The sequence below is a fragment of the Palaemon carinicauda genome, unplaced genomic scaffold, assembly GCF_036898095.1.
Source record: "Palaemon carinicauda isolate YSFRI2023 unplaced genomic scaffold, ASM3689809v2 scaffold74, whole genome shotgun sequence".
NCBI classification, from domain to species: Eukaryota; Metazoa; Arthropoda; class Malacostraca; order Decapoda; family Palaemonidae; genus Palaemon; species Palaemon carinicauda.
In genome coordinates this window covers 54,616-78,202 of record NW_027172027.1, presented here as the reverse complement: position 1 = coordinate 78,202, position 23,587 = coordinate 54,616, and the positions used below count along the sequence as shown (strand labels likewise).

At 38.5% G+C, this 23,587-nt stretch overlaps 1 long non-coding RNA gene across 1 annotated transcript in view; it reads left to right on the top strand.

The window, feature by feature from the left end:
• Positions 1–23,226, top strand: part of LOC137637435 (uncharacterized) — a 175,304-nt gene extending 152,078 nt beyond the window's left edge. Inside the window, exons 4-5 of the long non-coding RNA XR_011043627.1 lie at positions 10,677–10,842; positions 23,192–23,226. This is a non-coding gene — a long non-coding RNA (uncharacterized lncRNA). The remainder of the gene's footprint in view (positions 1–10,676; positions 10,843–23,191) is intronic.
• Positions 23,227–23,587: the final 361 nt, after the last annotated feature.

Genomic DNA, 23,587 nt, shown 5'->3' with positions numbered 1-23,587 from the left:
TTATAAACCCTTTCTATTGTATTCCTTACTGTACTACATCCCTGCTTCTTAGCTTCTTCTCTAGCAATATATGACTATATCAACTTTCTGTATTTTTAGAAGATAGATCTACATTCTTCTTTTCGAGTTGGAATTTGGCGGTGGTACCTTCTTGTTTCATAAATTGACTCTCTTAAGCATTTCCTTTTGCATTTTATTTTAGTGCAATTTAGCTTATTTGAAACTATAAGGTGTGTATTGTAATTATTTCTTCTTTGTTTTCATTCTTTATTACTAAATAGTCTACTTTAATACAGTACTGTACCAGTTTCTTTGTATTTTCCAGTTCAGTTTTGTTTAAACATTTAGCATTAGTATTCATGTTCTTATTCCTTTTACATAGTATCTCATCCTATCTTTTGACAGCTTAGTCACTGATACCTTGCGATATGCTTCCAGCATTAACCACCTTACATTGAATGCTTTCAACTTTAATCACTTTACATTTTAGGCTTTTAACATTTAGGCTATCTCAGATTTCATTACTTTCTCTATTGACTAATAAATTATGTTCATTTAGTAAAGGCTCATTTTTTCACTGTTTATCTTTATTGGTATTTGTCATTCAATATCTTATGTTAACACGCATTCAACACCACCTTTAAAATAGGTATATATACTGTATATCTCTGTTTCCCGTTATCTTTGTTTTTTAAACCCATTAATATGTTGGTATCCTGCCAAGAAGTTCTCTACTCGCTATCGTAGAAAGAAACTTGTCTTTTGTAATTCATCTTATATCTTGTGTTTCTCTTCTTTTTGCTTTCCTTCTCCCTAGCAGCTTCATATTCTTGGGTTTTTTGTTTCCTCTTTAGCCACAGTAGTAAAATAGCTTTTCTATAGTATTTGTGCTTGCACTCTCCTAACTGCTTCCAGAAGGCTATCTGTTTTCTTTCTTTATAGTACCTGAAAAACACCTTATTCTCACAACTACTTTAACCCATATGGTATGGCCTTCTCTCATGTACAAACTTGCAACTTGTTCCTCTCCAGACAAGTACTGTACCTTTTAATTTATTCCCTATGAATTTTCTTGGTCTTAATTTCATCAAGAAATTCCTATCGTCCTATTTGGTAGCCCTATACCCCTTGCTTGTCATTTTGCCTCATCCTTCCTCATTTGTGTCTGGCTTTGCAAACTTACTTTTACTACACATATTGTACCATTTTATATAGTTTTCCTTTTCTCCTCATCGTCTATCAAGGAGAAGTACAAGAGGAAGGCCAAGGTTTGGGTGGATGGATGGTGTGAAGAAAGCTCTGGGTGATAGGAGGATAGATGTGAGAGAGGCAAGAGAGCGTGCTAGAAATAGGAATGAATGGCGAGCGATTGTGACGCAGTTCCGGTAGGCCCTGCTGCTTCCTCCGGTGCTTTAGATGACCGCGGAGGTAGCAGCAGTAGGGGATTCAGCATTATGAAGCTTCATCTGTGGTGGATAACGGGGGAGGGTGGGTTGTGGCACCCTAGCAGTACTAGCCAAACTTGGTTGAGTCACTTGTCAGGCTGGGAGGAATGTAGAGAGGAGAGGTCCCCTTTTTTGTTTCATATGTTTGATGTCGGCTACCCCCAATAATGTTATACATTATACAGTATTGTTGTCTATGATTGTATTTATTTTTTTATTGGAAAATATAATACATTTACTTTAGGTTTGTGTTTTATTATGCATACCAATGTTTTTTTTTATCAAACATGTTAGAAGAAAACTTGTGGAAAGAAAAAGAATCATATCCTTGGAAATGACTTCTGTGAAACTTAATGCAAGTACTTTTACTCAATCTGTTAAGCAAGAAATAATAGATATGTTAAATGAAAGGCATGAGAAATACTCAATGGGGTGAAAAATTCAAAGTTTGAAAATATGTTTTCTAAATGGAAGAAAAATCAGATTTTGTCGATATAAGATGACTTTTGATGGAATTAGTTACAGTACTTGGACGTAGTGGTACACATAATCTTATCCAGAATATAAAATATTACATCAAAGTCAAGAAAATAATTCTATTGGGGTCCTTTTTTTTATCTAAAGCAAATGCTTCATCAAGATTGCCATATGTGAATTGATATTTCTATTCATGCTATTCACTGATAAGAATGCAATAAGAATTTGGCTTCCCTTTCATGAAGAAATGTTCAAAACGCCTTGTCATGATATAATAGAAAATTTACAAATTAAATCGTAATGATTACAGGAGACAAAGTCTAAGACTAGTTGCAACCTTTGTCAGTAGTCAACTAGAAAGTTATCATTTTTTTTTTCCTTATAACAATTTTAATAAAGTTTTATCATTGGAAAAGCAGCTGAGCTCTTATTCAAATTAAGAGTCAATGATTGTAAAGAAAAAATCTTATGTTTTGTTTTCAGTTTTGCTAAAAACTATAAGGGAAAAGAAAGGATGAATTTTCGGTGCTACTATAGTGTGATTCCTACCATCAGGGTTCTACTATAGTGTGATTCCTACCCTATTTTTCGGGTATGAGGCGATTCCTACCAAAGGAGGATAGATAAAACATACTTCTTGACACTATTCTAATATATTCTATTCTATAGAAGGGATTTTGACGTAGGAAAACTCTATTTTTGGGCTCAAGCCATGTCGTCCTGATGGAAGTTCCTTCTGGCAACTTCCTACGGTATAATATTTCTGCGATTGATATTACAAGAGAATTACCGTCAGGTATCATGGGGTTCTAACCCCCAGAAACGACTTATCAGAAGATATCGTGTATTATCAGGGACGTATCCTAAGATAACCATAGGTATCTTCACTCCAAACAGGTCTTACCCAGTCTAATCCACCAAGGGGAAGGATAAATAAGGAGCCGTTACACATCCTATCACCTTCCGGTGCTCCTATACAGTCCTGCTTCACTATTCCTTTGTACGCAGCTGGTGGCTACAGTGCGTTTTATTTTTGTGGGCGCTTTTTTCATTGTTTTTGAAGATCTATTTTGTGTTATGGTTTCCTCTTCATCAAAGTTGAGTATCTACCTCTATTTGTCTTTATTTATGCTAATTTTGTTTTAGCTTCCTTCGGGGGACTTATATTTTAGCATTTGGTTAGAGGAAGCTGGAAAATCCAAAAAAAATGCACTTTAGGTTTGGTAAAATGGTCATTTTCTTTATACTATTTACTCGTTTAGTTGGTTTGGTTATGCTTAATTGAGGTGTTACTCTTGTAATAACACATTGGAAGGGGAATATTCCATTATTTTGTTGTTTGCTTAGTAGGAATCACCTTATTGTATATTTGAATCCCCATATTGAGGTATTTTCTTTGCGGATCATGTGCGATGAATAAGACACTTGCTAGGCCTATCATGAGCCAATTCAGCTGTTAATTAGTGACATCCATAAGTCTATAGCTCCCGAAAGGTTACAGGGACTCCAACACCAACCCCGAGCAGTCTTATGGTAGGTTTAAGCCACTGGGCCTCTACAAGGTTACACTACTTGCAATAATGTCCATATTGCGACGATTGTTTGATACCCTTGACAGTGAGGCAGTTGTTGACTAAATGCCCCACTTATAGCACAGAAAGAAATAGATATCTGTTTGAGGCTCGGGGTGAGGGTAGCAGGTTCATCCTTGCCAAGATCCTTGGACAAGATGTGTCGTACAATGCCAGTGGCATTTTTAAATTTATATCAGAAGCAGGTCTTCTTAATGCTTTATAACTTTTATAACATATTTACTTTTTTGGTTTTAATTGAATATTCTTTTAATCTTTATTTATTCTAAACGATATCGGCGTCAATGACCTTCGATGTCAGGATGCCAGAGAACTTCAAATCATTCATTCATTCATTGCCCTGATGTATGTAGACCCAAGGGCCGCAGTGGAAAAGAAAGGATAAATGATGGGGTAAATCAATTTCTGGAAAAGAAAGTAAAGAACTTTTGAAATGATTCCAAGATGCATTACAAAGAAAATATCAATACATTAGTAATATGTGATTTGAAATATATATTTACAGCTCTTCAATTATAAAGATAGAGAGAGGTACAGTAGTAAGAAGAATTCATGTTTCATTTGACTTTAAAAAATTTATTTTTAAAATACCTCAAACGAATTTATTAGAATATACATTTCTGAAACGGAGCTGCTTAGATTACAAGAAACTGCTTTTCAATGATAAAATTAGTGTTAGTAAGTCCCTACAGGCGTCCAGCGACAGGAAGAGGTGCTTTGCCGGCTGCACGAAGTACACATCCTGCTCCGTGGTACGGCGTTGCAAGGTGACGTGGCACACGGCAGATCCAAGGCACTTCAGGGGAAAGTTTGCCACATCCCACAAGCCGGCGCGGGGTGTAAGGGCCGCTGGGCGGACTTGGAGGAGCGATAGCAAGGAGGGGCCCGCCACACATACTTGTGCCCCGGTGTCCGCCACGGCGGTGACCGGCACTCGTACTCCTGTGTCGGTGTGGACGACTGTCACCTCCACTACTGGGTGGCTGGCGAGGTTGGCAGCCGCAACAAGCACAGCGCTAGACACAGCACTAGACATGTCTCTCGGGGATCCTGTTGATTTTGCCTGTGATTTTCTGCAGCATTTGTAGTAGTGGCACCCGGGGCATGAGGCTTTGCCAGAGGCATGGCGGCCGCCACAGTTCCCGCAGGGAGGGGGTGGGGGATCCCTACCTGTGCCAGCGACGGATGCATTCGGATGATCTGCCTCGGGTGTTTCGCTGCCGGCCGCGCAAGCAGTTTCCCTCCAACTGCATTGGCACGCAGCAGCGTCAATGCGGGCTGCCTCGTAAGCACAGCAACCAGCCCTAAGGGGACTAACACTATTGATGTCGTTGCTACATTGGTACCCATGGCAACACATAGCCTCATCACTTAGGCCCACCATTAACTTGGGTAATAACATATATTCGGCTAGATTACACTGACACTGAGGGCACTGGAAATTGCAATTGGTGGCCTTTTGAGAACACTTTAAAAAATAATCACTAACACTTTTTCCTGGGCCTTGTATCGCATTGAAAAACTCCGACCATAACACAGTACGGTTTGTAGAGTGTAACAATATCACGAATAAAATCCATGTCCTCTGTAGCGGTGAGGTTAGTTCATTCCTGTGAAGTGAATCTGGCGTCCAGCGCTCGTTGCAGAGGGGGTGTGCAGTATAGCCTGATGTGGTGGACGACCTCGTGGGGTGGTAGTCTGCACAATTCGATCCAGCATTCCATCGACCTCCTCCAGGACCTGAATGCGGGGGGCTTCAGCTCAATTTCACACTTCTCCTGGGCTGCGTACGCAGGGACACGAGGTGCAGGGGTAGCATGTGTCGTAAGCCGGTCGCGGAGGACGTTGATCATTTGTTGCTGTGCCGCCATGGCCTGCCTGGCTTCTTGCAGGGCAGTGACGACCCCACGGGGAACGACGGGGCATGTGGCCCTTGGGGTGGACTGCGCTGAGCAGCGCTGGAAGGGCTTGGTGAGGGTCGCGGAGGTCCTTGAGAATTACTGCGCATATTGGATGTCAAGGTGGGACGAGATACACGGTGGTGGAGGCATGTGATTTATTGCATCCTGAGGTACAGACTAATCACAGTTTCTCTCTGCAACCGGCACACTCACTTGGCGCCTGCCCGCCATGGGAAAGCATATCGTACTTGCAGGTACTCCATCACTCTTGGTTCAAGTTAATGAGTTTTGAGAAGAGGGAAAGATATATTTAAATATAGAATCCAAGATAGTAGAATCTTTGATACATATAGACATTGAAAACAGTTTTTCATTTTGTTACAAAACTATTACTAGTTCCTTCTCTTAGTCCTGATGTCTTAGGAATGTATCATATTCCAGAATGCAGAAAGAAAAACGCCTACATTCATCCACTTTTAACGTTAATTGAGACATTCGTTGGATACAGTATGGGAATAAAACAATTTGTTTTAAATGTGTTTTATTTATTTATTTAGGGAGGAAATTAGAGTATGAATTATACTTATAAACATTATCAAGATTTGACTCTCTGGAACAGATAAGGCTGAAAAATCCTGACAAAATCATTTTGTGAGTTGGTAAATCTGATAATAACTACAGTATTCAACATAGTGATTAATCTTGGAGTTTCTACAGTTTCTTGAGGAAAGGGAAAATCACATATGATTAATGTAGAATTTCTTGATCACTTACATAACATAGATGAATCTCAATTGTTTGCGAATGTTCAACGGGATATGACAACAGAAGATGCACAGACCTCTGAATAAACAAAATTGACTTACTATTTATAAAGGAAGGAAGTGTAACCAAAATTAAGTATTTGATAATGATTGCAATTAAAAGCCCAAAGTAAAGTTTACCCAAGTCGGTTGTATTCAGAAAGTAAATGATAAGGACAATCATTTGTTTAAAGATACTGAGAAATTTTGTATTTAATTAAAAGCATAAAAATTACTTTCATGACAAAAGAACTGTGCTGGTATAAGGACTCTCTCTCTCTCTCTCTCTCTCTCTCTCTCTCTCTCTCTCTCTCTCTCTCTCTCTCTCTCTCTCTCTCTCTTATCCTAAGGAATTGAACGGGTTTGGTTGCTTCTGATCATACCAAAAAGGCCACCAATTCTTAGACTTGCACATATCACATTGTGTCTAATGTGGCTTAAGGCTAGGCTCCACTTTGTAGAGCTGATTTTTGCCAATTTTTTTTTTTTATTTTTTTTCCTTTGCTAAAAGTCTTCCTCTGGCCTAACCTAACAGAATGCCGTGATACGTGTAGAATTCATCTCCAGCCTCCATAACGCCCCCATGGTCGTCAATGCAACCCTACCTGTATAACATATATCATTGCATGTTGGGCGAAGTGCCAAATGTTCATAGTAAAAATAAGAAATATCATTAGTAATTGTGTAATATTTTTAGTCTACCTCAAAAATTGGTCGAAGTCGTTTTCTGATACTAGTTTCAATAAAGAAAACCACTTTAGGGGTGACTATGAGATTATTTCTCATTTTCTTGTCTTCAGAAAAAAATCGCTTTTCCTTGGGTTTTTTTTTTTTTCGGGAGAGGGGTGTTGTTATTATTATTACTTGCCAAGCAAGCTACAGTCTTAGTTGGAAAAGCAAGAAGCTATAAGGCCAAGGGCTCCAACAGGGGAAAATAACCCAGTGAGGAAAGGAAACAGGGAAATGAATAAACGATATAAGAAGTAATGAAAAATTAAAAGTAAATATTTTAAAACAAACACTAACAACATTAAAACAAACAACTCATGTAGCCTATAGCTATAAAAAGACTTGATGTCAGCCTGTTCAACCTAAAAACATTTTCTGCAACTTTGAACTTTGAAATAAGGCTTTATATTCATGTGGTTGGTAATTTATATAAAATTAATCTTATTGCAATCATACGACCGTATATATATCGAATAGCTGATTCAAATATGACGGTTTGAGAGAGAGAGAGAGAGAGAGAGAGAGAGAGAGAGAGAGAGAGAGAGAGAGAGAGAGAGAGAGAGAGAGAGAGAGAGAGAGTCCAGTCTTCTGGGTTGGTTCAAGTACTCAACTTTACGAAATTTCTGACGGTAATCGTCATTTATTATAACTAATTTAATTGTCATTGTTTATTTGTAATTAGTCTCGGATATATTGAAGACCATATTTCGTTTAAGAAAATTTTTCCTTAAACTTAAAAAAAAAAATAAGAAAAAAAAAACCACCCGTGGCTCAGAAGGCAAGAAGGTGCTAAAATTGTTATGGTGACTATGAGCTCATACGGTCGAAACTCAACTGAACTCGATGGAATAACCACCCTTGTCTCATGGGTTGGTAGCTTGTGGAACACCTGTATCCTTTAAATAGTTATTCTGTCGAAAATCTCCACAAAAAGATATGAGATTCGACCATCTAAGTTGTGGTTTTTACCCTGTTACGAGCTTGTCTGCCTAGAAGTGAATGTAGCCACAATATATTTAATTTTAGAACCACCAAATTGGATTTAATATATCGGTTGAAATGCTTTATGTAATCTCATTTTATATTTGAATATCTTGAAATATATTTCAATGGTACAGAGGCTTCCCTTTGTAACATATATACCAATTATTTTTTTTTTCTTTTGGATGTGCTACGCTTTTGCTTTGTACAGTTTAACGCACAACCTTGACTCTAATGTATATAATTAACAACCACAATGGCATTTGATATCGAATTCTACCTTTGAAAATGTAAAACCTCTGGAAATTCATTTATGATCAATGCATCTGGCTGGAAAGGACTCGAACCTATGCCTTTAGAGGCCAGAAGCATTTATCATAAATGATTTTCCAGATTTATGTAGTTATATATTTTCAAAGGTAGAAATCGATTTAAATGCCATAACACACACACATACATATATATATATATATATATATATATATATATATATATATATATATATATATATATATATATATATATATATATATTTATAATTTATATATATATGTATGAACTTACTTTCTTTTCCTTCTGTTTTGTTAGTTTTTATAGTTTATATAGGAAATGTTTGTTTTAATGTTAGTGTTCTTAAAATACTTTATATTTCCTTGTTTCCTTACCTCACTGGGCTATTTTCCCTGTTGGGGTCCCTGGAATTATAACATCCTGCTTTTCCAACTAGGGTTGTAGCTTAGCAATTAATATAATATATTTAGGCTACCTCGGACTGATCTGGTTATTTTATTCATTTTCATTTCACATTTACTGTACACACGTCTACAATTCATGTCATCATTTCACGATCATAGTAATTGTTCTCTAGACTTGGGTAGTGCCATAGCTTCTGTATCATGGTCTTCCACTGTCTTGGGGGTAGAGTTCTCTTGCTTGAGGGTATACTCGGGCACACTACTATCTTGTTTCTCTTCCTCTTACTGTTTTGATTTTTAGTGTATATATGATATATTTATTTTAATTTTATTGTTTTTAATCTTCCCTCGTAGATTATTTCTTTATTTCCTTTCCGCATTGGGCTATTTTCCCTGTTGAAGCCCTTGGGCTTATAGCATCCTGCTTTTCCATTTAGGGTTGTGGCTTAGCTTATAACAACAACAACGAAAATAGTTTATTATGAGATTAATTTATATTGATTTTCCGTGATTACTGATGTAAAATTATTATAGTCACTTACAATTATTTTCTAGAGAGGTCTGTAAATATATTTGAACAGATAGACCGACTAGAAGAGAGAGAGAGAGAGAGAGAGAGAGAGAGAGAGAGAGAGAGAGAGAGAGAGAGAGAGAGAGAGAGAGAGAGAGAGAGAGAGATTTATTATTTAGTTCAATTTGGTGCAAATCACAGCGTTCTAACCACTGATTTTGTTACTGGTAAAGAATAAGAAGTCCTTAGTGACGCTATTAAACTGCAAATTCGCAAGGAACGTGAATTAAATAAAATATCCTTACTATAATGGAGTTTTATTACGAGAAGTGCTGTCTCTTCATGCATAGGCCTACTTAGATGGTATTATATAATGCGTATCTGCTAACGGATAGGCCTATATACCCTGATCCAAGGTTTATGAAAATGTGGAGAAGTTGTAGGCCTATGTAATATGTGTGGTGCCTAGTTTTACAATGCTTATTTAGTTATATAGTTAGAAACTGATTTACATGGGAGAGAGAGAGAGAGAGAGAGAGAGAGAGAGAGAGAGAGAGAGAGAGAGAGAGAGAGAGAGAGAGAGAGAGAGAGAGATATTGTGGTCTGGAATACATTGCCTAGAAGAAGAAACCACGTGACGTTTACTCTGTATGAAAGAAGAATTTAAGAAGTCTAATTTCAAGGTAGAAGGAAATAAAAGTAAAGATTGTGAATTTCATTACTATATTAATTTATTTAAGGCACAGGTAATATAAACTTAATAACAATAATAAGAATATGCTTAGAAGCTTTGCAACTATCTGTAATATAGAGTGCCCGCAAACTTACTTTGCGGAGTGAGTAATAAGGAACCAGGTGTATATAATTTTAAATTATATGTTTCTGATTTTGGTTTCCTGAGTGTTAAAATATTGTCTCCTCAGAAGGCTTGACTTGGCCAATGGCTAACTTTTGAATTTCGTTCATTTCTGTTAAGCATCCCCATTGAGAAGTACGATATTGCAAGTATCATTTAAGACTCCAAACATACATAATCATGTGTAGTTTGTATGAAAAAATATGGTTTCTGATACATAAAATGAATGTCTCCAACCAGCATAATGATACGACTCAATTATCATGTGACAAATTGAAAGCTGGATCTTATAGTTTAATATAACCATTTTATCTGTTGATGGTTGGAAATGGCTCTTGCTTGAATGCAAATTGATTGTTTTGTGGTCTGACTTAATGCTTGCTTTCCCAATAACACACATATATACATACACATCATATTTAGTATATAATAATACCTAATATTTTATTTCTTACAAAATTTCGTACATAGAAATACAGACAAGTTATTGAAGTTATTGGAATAGTTAAGCTTTTTTAGAAATGCTTTTCTTAGTGATTTTATTTCCTTGTAGGTAATTATATATCAGAATTGGAATTGATAAGATGGAAGCAAAGTCAATTTTGGTGTATTCGAAAGTATGTAAGCTGTGAAGCTGTCTTTGTAGGAGGTAACTAATGATTAATGATTTTTTTTTTTTTTTACAGATTGCAAATAATACGCTTCTAGTAGTGTGCCCACAATCACAGTGTTGTACATGTGGACTGAGCAACGAGGAAGTTGTTTTGATTACCTTTGTGAAATTAGTGTTACGTTTCGCGCGATCCTGGATGCAAAATAATTAATATAATTTGGACAATTAAAATCATTAAGGTATGTATAACAGTACAATAGGTAGTAGCCTTGCTTTTAACTATAATATACTTATTTACTTTGATTGGAGCCTTCACGAAATATCTGATGATGGAGTTAGGTCATTTCTAGTTTCGGTAAAGTTTTGCTAAAAGTAGTTTTTTTTTTCCTGCAATTTAGTTAAATAATACCGAATAATTGTCCAGTGAGGAAAGGAAACAAGTTAATACAGTAGGAAAGAATTAATGAATAATCAAAATAAAATATTTCCAAAGAATACGAAAAAAGATGCAGGAGAAGGTGGAAACTAGGGTATTATTTTACTGTATTACAGGGTAGTAGCTTCGTAAGCAATAATAATAATAATATTAAGTAACATTGTGGTGTATGTATGATAGCGGCCCCCTATATGTATTATTATGGCTAACTTGGAATATGGCAGTGCAATGGGGGTTGTAAGGGTTGTTAACCTCCCACCCATTAGGTATGTATTTAAGGACACTGTTGTAGGTTAGGGAGAAATTTACGTTAGTTGATGACTATGTTTAATTAACGCATGAGGAACTGGCCGCTGATATACAAAGGCTCCGAAGGTTAAGGTTGGAATGTGGGGCTGGTTGGGAACATGGTCTCCGACCAAGTAAAGTTGGGTTATTAGGTTGTGTTGCTTTCAATTGAGACTGATTTATAAGACTTCCATCATGTTAAATGTTTTCTATTACTGTATCAGGGAAAGGAATATAAGAAAAGCTAGGATGAAGTTGTATGATTTGAGTTTCTCTGTCTAAATTGGTTTATTTTTACTTTCCTTCAGATACTTGAATGTAAGATGAATGGGAATAATCATTATTTATTTATAGTGTAGATAATCTTTCTTGATATACTGTACAGCATTTAGAAAATAGACACAATTTGAATTTAATTGTAACCCATGGGAGATTACATTTTTGAGCCTCCGTCCCAAACCTCCAATGAAAAATAGCTTAGTCTGTTTGGTTGCTCTTGTTCTTTCTTGATTCCAAGCTTATGTCGTATTCTCTGGCAACCATAGTTGCTTGGTAACACAGTGTTGTTTATGTGGTAGTTACTGCTTATGGGTGGTTGACTGAGTTCTGCCGATGTCGGGACTTAGAGAATATCATCGGTCATATTTAGGAAATCCTTGAGGGACATAGAGATGTATAATTTTTTGTTAACTGGAAGTGTTACTAGTTGTCAGAGTTGTTTGTGTATGTGTGGGGGTGTATTGATTTCTTGAATGATGACCTTTGTTCTGCCTGTGATCTACCAGATCTTGTTTACTCTTAAGAATGAAGCATTGTAATTGACGGGGAACTAGATACCGATCTTTGGTGTGTGTGCACAGTTCCTCAGACACCATTGCGGACAGACACGGCTAACAGAGTATGGCCCATCATAGGAATAAAGACCACTCCATTACCATACACCTGAAGGATATGTAACCTTGGATCGTTTCTCTGTTCTACGGGAGCCTTTCTCCATAGAATGTTTTTGGAGAAGTAGTTACCAATTGAAATCCTGGTACCTGGGATGGGTACCACTCCCCTAGTGTTCTTGCAAGTGTTTACGCTAGTCTCTTTTGAGCACTTTCTATCGGGACTCGTCTACCGAACCGACAGGTCTCGGTGATCTCTCTTTTCTACCCTCCTACAGGGGAATCTCGTCAGCATCAAGACAGACTTCTTTCTTGCCTCGATCTGCAACAGAGTTAATGCTACTGTTCCTACACTGCCTTCCAGATTGATAAAGACAAATCCCTCTAAGAATCCCTTTGTCGAGGAGAAGGTTATTCCTGCACGGCCACCTCCAAGCATTGACACCGATAATTTCCGAAGCTTTACTGGTTAACAACCACCATTCTTCATACCTTCGGGTTAGGTGGCATCACGAACAGGGGACGATCTACCTGGTAGTGGCACGATGAGTTATATTATGCTAAGAAATTTCCTCTCCTCCAAGATCTAATGTATCGGAGGAGGGATGACATGGCTACATGAGTTTTTTCCATCTAAGGGAAGTGATTTACAAAAGGAGCGCACCTGCTTCTCAACCTACTTGGTGAAGAATCAATTGTGATCTTTATATCATTGCTTGACAGAAAGGCTTCTTAATACAGGTCTTCACCATTTCTCAACCGGCTCGTTATTCATCTGAACAAAATACTTCTTCTTTTCCCCAGTTCCAGTCTTTTGTCAGTGTTCGAGGACACCTTCCTGGAAATTCTAAATGCTTTCTCCGTACGGCCCATTTTCCTTTTTCGCTTATTACTCTGCAGTCTGTAGACGACATTTGGGAAATTACAGTATGACCCTGATCTCTCCCAAACAGTTACACTAATGGCAATTGGGCCTGCTGTTTTCTTTCTCCTACATCGAGAAAGTTCCTCAATCTTCTTAGTGAAGGATGTCACTCAGGCCTTGGTACAGGTTTGCAACTAGGACTTGTGTCTGTACTCCTCGTAGAAATCGTTTGGACTCGTGAGCGCTTCCAAGAAGCTCAAGCCGCAGGGAACATTTTGCAAGGTTGCAGGTTTCAAGTGATACCACTCAAACCTGGGTGGCTGGCAGCAGATAGTGTTTTGAGACTGTCCTTTACTAGTCCAGCCTTGACGAAGCAAGTAGGAACCAGCATATTTTTGCCAGTGTCACAAGTCATTCTGAAGGTTAAAAAATCTCCATTACCTTGGTTCAGGATTTTGTGGTCAGGACTTATAACTCGGCCGTACATCACTTGAAGTCCTCCTTCATCTTATCCCTCCCTGCCTTCCCATTGAGAGGACACAACAATTCTTCCTAGAGCAACATTGAGAATAGGAGAAAAGATCCCAGAATACTGGTTTTGTCTGGCTTCATGTGACATTCAGATGTGCTTCTCTGGCTAGCGAGTAGACAAAGTAATAAGAACGCTGTTTATTTCTGTCTTTGGAGTATATTCAAACGTATTCCTCCATCTGACATGGAGACAAATCGGTTGTCCCGGGTTCGAGCTCACGAAGTCGGACATATCGGATCTATACCAGCTCTCGGGAAGAACTTGTCAGGAGCACATTTCTTGAAGGCTAGAGTTGGGTAAGGACAGAACCATCTCTGCTCATTATCTATGAGATAGACCTACAGGTCCCAGGATGCTAGTACTGTATCCTTTGCCTAGTGGCAATTCATAAGCAAATCGTGTATCAAACCTAGCTCCTTCACGTAACAAGAAACATGTTGTATAACATAGCGATGGGAATTTAAGTTTAGAGTGAGAGGTAATCGACTGGTTCTTGTACATGTTCTTTATTCCTCTTTCTCGGGGTTCAGCACATGCTTGAGTATGTACTGGATATTACGCTAGATGTATGGAAGCCACACACTCAAGCAAATTTTCTTACATATAAGTTTTATTTAGAAGTTTCTCTTCCATCCTCCTAGACGAGGGGAAGGATGGCTAAATGTATACAACCCATTATTCACAATGACCATACATCCTGACAACATATTCGTCATACGGATATAAGTTTTCCGTGACCGTCTACTAGCGCCTGATAGTGACCTAGCCTAATATCTGTTGCGTCTTCAGTTTATTAATATTTACCCCAAGGTTTTAAAATGATTCCATTTTCTTTCCTTTCAATAGACATGTGTCTAGTAAAGTAATGAGAGAGTACCCGTTAATGGCAAGAAGCGAAGCATTATGGGCTCTTTGTCATTCAATTTCTCTGTTGACTCGGCAATTGTAAGACTAATCCCCTTCCAGATTATAAGTTTTTGCATTTAATGTGGTGTTCCTTTGGGTTTGTTAGAGTTATGCATGGAGATAGTACAGTACTGTACTCATTCATTTATATCTTATCGCGCCACTCTTGTATTTTACGTATGGCTCTGACATTTACTTCCTGTAGATCTACATCAGAACTTGCAGGTCCCAGTGGGCATTACGGATGTAGTAGATGGTCTGGGGTGATTCACCTCGGGCATTCAGCATTGGTGACATAGCCCTGCTTCTGAAGTCCATCTCCTGTTTCCCTAATCATGGGTCTTGCTCTATTTAAGGTGGCCCACTCCTTTCTGTTAAAGGGACACTCCAGAAGGTAGGTGTTCACTAGGGTTAGGTAGTGCTCCATGGGTTGAATTACTGTCCCTCTCCTTCCATGTCATCAATCTGTAGGCAGTTGGGTTTAGATGTTCAGGACCCTCCACGGACATGAAGTATTTTCTTGATTTTAGTCGCCATCTAGTACGGTGTTTTTAACCCTTTTACCCCCAGGCTTTTTGGAAATTTCCAACCCTTAACCCCCAAGGGGTTATTTTTTCCCCAGCACATTTTGCAGCATATTTTCTTTAAAATGCTCTAACAGCCTTAATTTTTGTCATAGAGAGGTCAGGTTGGTCTCATTCTCTTGGAAAATGCCTGAATTTTCTTAAAAAATTATCAAAAATGTGAAAAAATAAATTTTTATAGCATTTTTTTGCATGGACGTACCGGTACATCCATGGGGGTAAAGGGATGGCTTTTGTGAAACGTACCAGTACGTCCTTTTGGGGGTAAAAGGGTTAATAACCATGGTGAGGAGTGCATTTGCAACCGCTATCTTTCACAGTGATCTTTGGGAGCAAAGGATGATTTTCTCCTATTCATTTCTTCAGAGCATAATTATTTTAAGACTAAAAGTCATAAATGGTTGATGGTATTTAATTAGAAATTGACTTATTTGTCCAACAAGAGCCGTTCAATAGCTTTCGGACAAACTACAGTATAAACATTACAATTTGTATTTGTGATTTGAATTAGAATTCAAATTTTTCCTGTCTTTAAATGCAATGTTACAAGTTTAGCTATAGAAACGCGCCAAGAATTGGATCTAAATATTATAAAAGCCTTGACGGTTAAGGTTCAGGATATTAGGAGTATACTTACATACAGTATCTTGGTTTTAGCAGGAATGATTCTATGGAAAGAATTTTATTGGCAGTCTAATTGCTAGCATTTTGGTGTTTGCTGAAGATTATCTTGAAGGATCCTGGCTTTCTTATCGTATTGCAGGGCTCTTGATCCTGTATTAGCTGCTGGTAATGCTGTCTTTTAATTTTTTCTATTTCGATTGATTTATAATTTTCCTATTTTTGAATTACTTCAAGTACTGTACCCTTAGATGAACAATCTGGAGTACTGTTTTTAAAGCTGTATTTTGAAATTGTACGTTTCCATCAATCTAGACCAGTTAAGTCTAGAATTTCATTTGTGTTATACAACATTTTATTTTAATTTTTGACCTATTTCTTTCCTTCACTAGTATCCTGCCTGCATCAGTGTGTGGGAGTCAGTAGCAATATGAACATCATGGGAGGTTCATAGAAATAAACATAATTTTGATAGTAAAATGTGTTATTTCTTTACTGTACAGTACTTGCCTGATGTTCATATACATGCCCACCTTCCTCCCCACTGACTTGTGATGTCACGGCATAAGGAATACAGTACTTTCTCATTTCTCCTAGACGTCAGGTAGGCTTTTCAATCATGTCAGTCGAAATTGATTTAACAAAAGTTTTGTGCCTTCTCCCGGTAAACGAGTTTCACATATTCCCAAAATATCTATTTTCCTCTCCTGCATCATCATCACTATTTCTTCCTCCTTTTCTCGTAAGGTACTGAGATTAATTGTCGCTATTCTAAGGGATTTACGTTTGTTGTTTTCTTGACCATGTGCGTTTTCGTTCCGAGTCCGGATGTGCCCGGGCATCCGTTGATCAATGAGTCTGTCCTGAAGCAAGTCGTGCGTTTGATTAGTGCCATCCATAAGCCTATAGCTCCAAAAGGTTACTGTATAGAGATTCCAACACCAACCCCGTACAGTCTTATGATAGGTTTAGGCCATTGCACCTTTACAAGGTTACACAGCTCCTTGCCCTAATGTATGTTGACCTTAGGGCCGCAGTACTTTCAACTTGAAAACTGAATAACAAGAGCACTTAGGGGTTTGTGTCTTGCCATTAATTGTTAGTGTGGTTCATTACTTTACTATATGCATGTGGTCTATTGACAGAAAAGAGAATAGTTTTTTATTTTGTTGGTAAATGATAAACCAAACTTCGGGAAAAGAAACAAGGCAAGTATAGAAATGACCAATTTTATTAATAAAACTCAGTTTTACCTTAACTATAGAAACCTGAATCCTTTTAGTCATACTTAGCCTGAAGGTCAAAAGTTAGAGCTCAGCGGCCTGTTGGATGGGTAGGGCTTCCTCACCACCCGTCAGTAACTACCTCCTCCTCATTAAAGTTTTAACAGCCATACCCAGCTTTGCTGAAAGCATGCTATTCCCCATCTGGATTCTGTCATGTGCAGAACTACTACAAGAAAAGAATTTCTCCAGAACTTGAAAATTCAGGTTTAGAGGTTACTGAAACCTGCTTTCTGGCGCCCATAGGCTTTCATATTTGGATTACCTCTCGGCTGTCATTTCCACACTCTTGAGTGGTTCTGTCATCACCAACCCCATCTCGTCTCGCCGTCATTGTCGGTCTTGGGGGTTCCCTTGCCATTTTCACTCTCTCGGGTGGTTCCGTCATCACCAACCCCATCTCGTCTCGCCGTCATTGTCGGTCTTGGGGGTTCCCTTGCCATTTTCACACTCTCGGGTGGTTCCGTCATCACCAACCCCATCTCGTCTCGCCGTCATTGTCGGTCTTGGGGGTTCCCTTGCCATTTTCACACTCTCAGGTGGTTCCGTCATCACCAACCCCATCTCGTCTCGCCGTCATTGTCGGTCTTGGGGGTTCCCTTGCCATTTTCACACTCTCGGGTGGTTCCGTCATCACCAACCCCATCTCGTCTCGCCGTCATTGTCGGTCTTGGGGGTTCCCTTGCCATTTTCACACTCTCGGGTGGTTCCGTCATCACCAACCCCATCTCGTCTCGCCGTCATTGTCGGTCTTGGGGGTTCCCTTGCCATTTTCACACTCTCGGGTGGTTCCGTCATCACCAACCCCATCTCGTCTCGCCGTCATTGTCGGTCTTGGGGGTTCCCTTGCCATTTTCACACTCTCGGGTGGTTCCGTCATCACCAACCCCATCTCGTCTCGCCGTCACTGTCGGTCTTGGGGGTTCCCTTGCCATTTTCACACTCTCAGGTGGTTCCGTCATCACCAACCCCATCTCGTCTCGCCGTCATTGTCGGTCTTGGGGGTTCCCTTGCCATTTTCACACTCGGGTGGTTCCGTCATCACCAACCCCATCTCGTCTCGCCGTCATTGTCAGTCTTGGGGGTTCCCTTGCCATTTTCACACTCTTGAGTGGTTCTGTCATCACCAAACCCATCTCATCTCATCGTCATTGTCAGTCTTATGTGTTCCCTTGCCAACCAAGCACGGTCTTCATGCCCTGTTTTATGGAAAATTGCAATTTTTTCACATCGCCCCCTTGCAAATAATTACCGTACATCTCTTCAGACAGGCTGCCAACGCAAGAGCCTCTGCTCCTCCATCATATAAACAAGTTACTGGTGCGGAGTTTTCTTACTGTTTGTTTTATTTTCAGTTTATGGGATTTGGTACATCATAAGTGTAAAACACCTTTTTTTATTTCTCCTGCCTGAACAATTTTCTTTTCCTTCCCTGCACAAATATTCAGTTGAGGTGATCCTGTCACTTTACTCATAACTGGAAGTCCCTTTATCCCCTTTACTAAAATTGTCAAATGGTCTTCTTTGCCAAGACTTTGATGCTGATGTTCTAATCACTTTGTATCATTGGTGTAACTGTTGTGACTAATATTGTCTTTATGTAGTACAGTAATCATAATTATTTTATAGTTGACGTATGGATATTGGTTGCGCTTTTGATTTCCCTCCACAAATTTATGGACGTTGCCCTATGGGAACTTGCTTTGAATGTTAACCTTTTGTGGCAACCAGCCCTTTTGGTTGCTTATGATCATAGCAGTGGTGCTCTTTTGTACTTGATGTACGTTTATTTTTATAGTTTTGTATAAGCAGATTATTCCTTCTTTACTGCTGTACAGTACTGCATGTTAACCCTTTTACCCCCAGGCTATTTGGAAATTTCCAACCCTTATCCCCCAGGGTTTAATTTTTTTCAAGCACATTTTGCAGTATATTTTTTTTAAATTGCTCTAACAGCCTTAATTTTTGTCATTGTCAGGTTGGTCTCATTCTCTTGGAAAATGCCCGAAGTTTTTCAAAAAATTATCAAAAATATGCAAATAAAATTTAAATAGCAGTTTTTTTACAAGAACGTACCGGTACGTCCATGGGGGTAAAGGGATGAGTTTTGTGAAACGTACCAGTACGTCCTTTGGGGGTAAAAAGGTTAAGATTTGGGGAACTATGAAAAATATAAAGCCAAATGTGAATAGTACAAATTGAGACAACAGGATGCCAATGTTTCATGTTTCAAATTCCATTGAATGTACTTAACATAGCCATTCTGACCCTACCTTTGTTGAAGCTTTGCTTATTGGCAGAATATTTCTGGCATATGTACTTCAGCCTTATTGTATTTTCTTTACTGGTGATGGTGCAAATAATATGAGCACCTTAGTTTGTGGCCCTGGTAGGTAAGATATATAATCTCCCTCTAATGATCTTTAAATCATTTTATAGAAATTTCCCTTTTGATATAGATATCTTATTGGGAGTTTTATTCATTTGTCTTCTTTTGGCTCTAACATAGTATGTAAGGAATGTGGTCTTCCATCTATGTAGCTACCCGGTAATCAAGACCTTAATTTTAGTGTTCTCTTACTGCATATCAAACTAGCAATGCCACTAATGAAATTGTGAATATGTACTGTATACACAAAGACCTATAATAGGCAGGAATTCTAACAAAAAATGGCTTTAAAGTGATGAGCCCCAATTATACATGAAAACTCATTTACACTCATTGTCAGGAAGGGAAAGTGACATAAAACTGATGATGGTGATGATCCTAACTCTTGCTCACAGCAAAATGAAAATGTTAAATACAATTTCCTTGGTCCTTATAAGGCACACATCCATTGTATACACTGTACAGGAATGAGAGTCTGTATCTGAAACGTCGTAAGGTACTCTACGTACAAAACAGCAAGGCCACATAGATTCAAAAACGGTCCCAACTATCAGGCTTATGCAGTTAATTGAGCAACAGCATTAAATATAACTGCTTTGAATTTTATTAGAAAAAATAAACAACTCTTAATTGCAAAGCCTTCAGTGAAATCTAGAACCTCTTGATTGAAATTTGATTCAGGGTTGAATTGTCTACCAGTTCATCCAGTTTTTGTTCATCGCTTTGATTGTTTTTAGTCATTTTCCTCTTGAATCAAATTCCAATCTAGAGGTTCTAGATTTCACTGAAGGATTGGCAGTTAGTGTGGTTTAATTTTTTTCTAATCAAATTCAAAGCCGTTACATTTAATGCTGTATCCCACTTGACTGCATAAGCTAGACAGTTGAGAATGTTTTTAAATCTTTGCTGCCTTGCTGTTTTGTATGTACAGTACTTTACGTTTTAGATACAGGCTCCCATTTCTGTATACTGTAGTGTATATAATATGTGTGCACCTTATAAGACCCAAGGAAACTTTTTTGACGTGTTTTATTTTGCAGTGATTCTATTGCCTGTGATAATTCTCTTGCTATCCTTGTAAGCACCCTAAAAACTACATGCCTATGTTTTGACTGTAGACAGGATGGTACAGCACTTGTGGCCTACCTTTGCCATGGATTAGAGACCTCATTTTGAAGGCGCTGTGTCTGGCCTTACTTGTTAAGCTAATTGACCTTGATTGATGATAATTGGCAACAGCATTGGGATAGTATATAAGATAAATAACGAATGTTATATATCCCAATAGTGGGAGACTACTCTTTGTTGTCTCCGCATTGGTCACACTTTTTTGACGCATGAATTTCTGCTAGCTGACCAACACCAGCCTTATTGCGACAACTGTTTGGTACCCTTGACAGCGAGGCATTTGTTGACGGAATGCCCCATTTGTAGTACTGAAAGAACTAGAAAAATGGTATGTTTGAGAAGGTGAGGATGGCAGGTTCATCCTTGCCAAGATTCTTGGACGTGATGTATCGTAGTTTGCTAGCAGTATTTTTAGATTTATTTCAGAAGCAGGTCTTCTGAAAAATATTTAACTTTTATAATGACATCTTCGCTTTTATGGTTTTAATTGAATATCCTTTTATTCTTTATTTATGACAAATGATATTGGCATCAGTGACCTTATGTCAGGAGGCCAGAAAATTTCAAAGCTATCAATTAATCAATTGACCTTGTGTACAAAACTTGTTTGTACAGTTTCATGTTTTTTTTTTTACCAACTGAGACATTTAGCCTTGTCACTTTCTGCTTTTCCATCTAGAATGACATAACATATTCTAAAGTAACCATGATATACAGCATTTTGACATTGTTACATGAGACTTCTGCACTCTGAAAATGATTATATTTTCTTTAACTTTTGTCAAGTTTCATTCAGGATGTAAAAAAGGGACCAGTCAATGTTCTACTGAGTATGAGAGTGAATGGCCCAGATGTGTAGGAGTTTGTTTACTATTCTCGCATATTATCCTGAGCTAAGAAACAATAGAATATTAAAGACTTGTCGCCATAAACACATCTGCTTTGCCTTACCATCCCCGTACAGTGCCAGGGTGTGTGCATCCTAGAGAAGTTGTCTCTCACTAAATGAATAACCAAAAGATATACAGTACTGTAACAGCTGTACAAGATAGAATTTATATCGTATTATACATCCTGCCATGTCTTTTAATCAGTCTACGTCAATATCTTCTTGAAAAGGTTTTAAGTCAACTCTTCCCTCAATGGTTGTCAGTCTTGTAATTGTTCTCCTTAACTCTTATCAGTTCTAGGTCTTCATCTATCTCCATTTCCATGAGCATACCCTTATGTGCTACAGCTCAGAGTAAAGCTAAATGCGCTTCAGTATATGCCAATAAAAGGCGTTTGCGAATCCATGGATTTTAGGTATAGGACCTTATGGTCAAGATGGCCAATTAAGAAGGCCTTATTTGCTTATGACCTGAGATCTATTGATAGCTGAATTATTAGATTGACTGTGACTCTTATATGTAAACTACCTGCGATCTTGTGTAATGTGAAACTCAGAGGTACAGCAGATGTCACCATGATGCCTGTGGTTATCGGTACGAGGATGACCTCGGTTGTCGATAGATTAACTGGAAACACGATCACGTGGCATCAGTGCCTCATATTCATGGCAAAGACCTAATCCAGGAGGAGAATTAAATACAACTAAGTAGCGTTTACACTCATGGTAGCATATAACTACAGGGGATGTCTTCTGTGAATTTCTGAGTTCTGTAGTCACTGTTCTGTGTCCTGCGAGACCCTCTATAGCTTCATGTCCACTTTGCTTTCTTGTCTCATTGGATGGAGATGGTTTCATGAAAATGAAAATTAATTGGAGTTTAGTTTAAGGTCACTATTATTAATCAGGTGTTATTAGATTGTAACTTCGGTAACCACAGCTTCCTTCATTAATCTAGAGAAGGAGACTTTCCTGTTCTAGGCTATATGACATAGATAGCAGTACAGATCCACCAGGTTCCCTTAAATGCTAATATCTTTACCTCTTGATTGACTGCAATTGTGTCTTTGATGTATTGAAGATTCTGAGCTCTGAAAAGGACATGGATACCCTTCTTTATTTCTTCTTGTGCTTTGTTTTCTGCCTTCAACGTTAACACCAGAATACTGTGGTTAGGAAGTAGCCGGTTTTGTCCGCAGATGGTCTGTGGGTCGACGTGGGATGATGTTGGGAAACAGTGTGGGATATTATTGATGTGGGTATGAGGGCGGGTATGGTGTGGGTGTAACGTGTGATGAAATTGATAATTAAAACCGTTAAGTTTAAAGGAATGCTCTCTCTCTCTCTCTCTCTCTCTCTCTCTCTCTCTCTCTCTCTCTCTCTCTCTCTCTCTCTCTCTCTCTCTCTCTCTCTCTCTCTCTCTCTCTCTCTCTTTTGTGACAGTGTTGTGAAAGACGTAAGTATTCTGGGAGGGTCTGATGTGCACCCAGTGAGCCTTTCTGTCTTGATGAAGTGGCCATGACTGTGGAAGTTTACTGCACATGGCTTTCATACACACAGCAGTTGCGTTTGAATAGGGGAGGGATAGATTATTAATTTACCTAGAAGCCACCCACTGTTACTATAAATTGTTTTTTTTAATGACAAATGCATACACACAACAACACACACATACTGTATTGGCTGTTTCTCCTGTTAAAAAAGTTTTCATATTGAAAATTAGATTTAAGAAGAATGAGGTTTTTGGCTATTTAACCAATTGCTTTTGTCGTTTCAGGGTTAAAGGCTGCTCAGTGACGGTGACAGCAGTGACATTGCCCTAGCGATCAGGACAATGCCTTAGAGACTGACCATATATTATATGATCAGCGCCCAAGCCTCCTCTCCACCCAAGCTAGGAACAGGGAGGGCCAGCAGTGGCTGCTGATGACAAAGCAAATAGACCTATAGGCTCCCCCAAGCCCCCCTACCTTAGCTCACAAGGATGGTAATGTTGCAAACAACAGGGAGAGACCAGCAATACTATAAGCTGCTCCATCCTTAACTCAGTAGAAGACTGTTGAGCTCTAGCTGGTCTAGAGCTCCAGTCCAGCAGATTGCCTTCAAGAATCCAAATTTTGTAGGTAAGTATTTTTGTATTTGTAGGTCCTGTTCATTTTTTGTATTTTTTGTA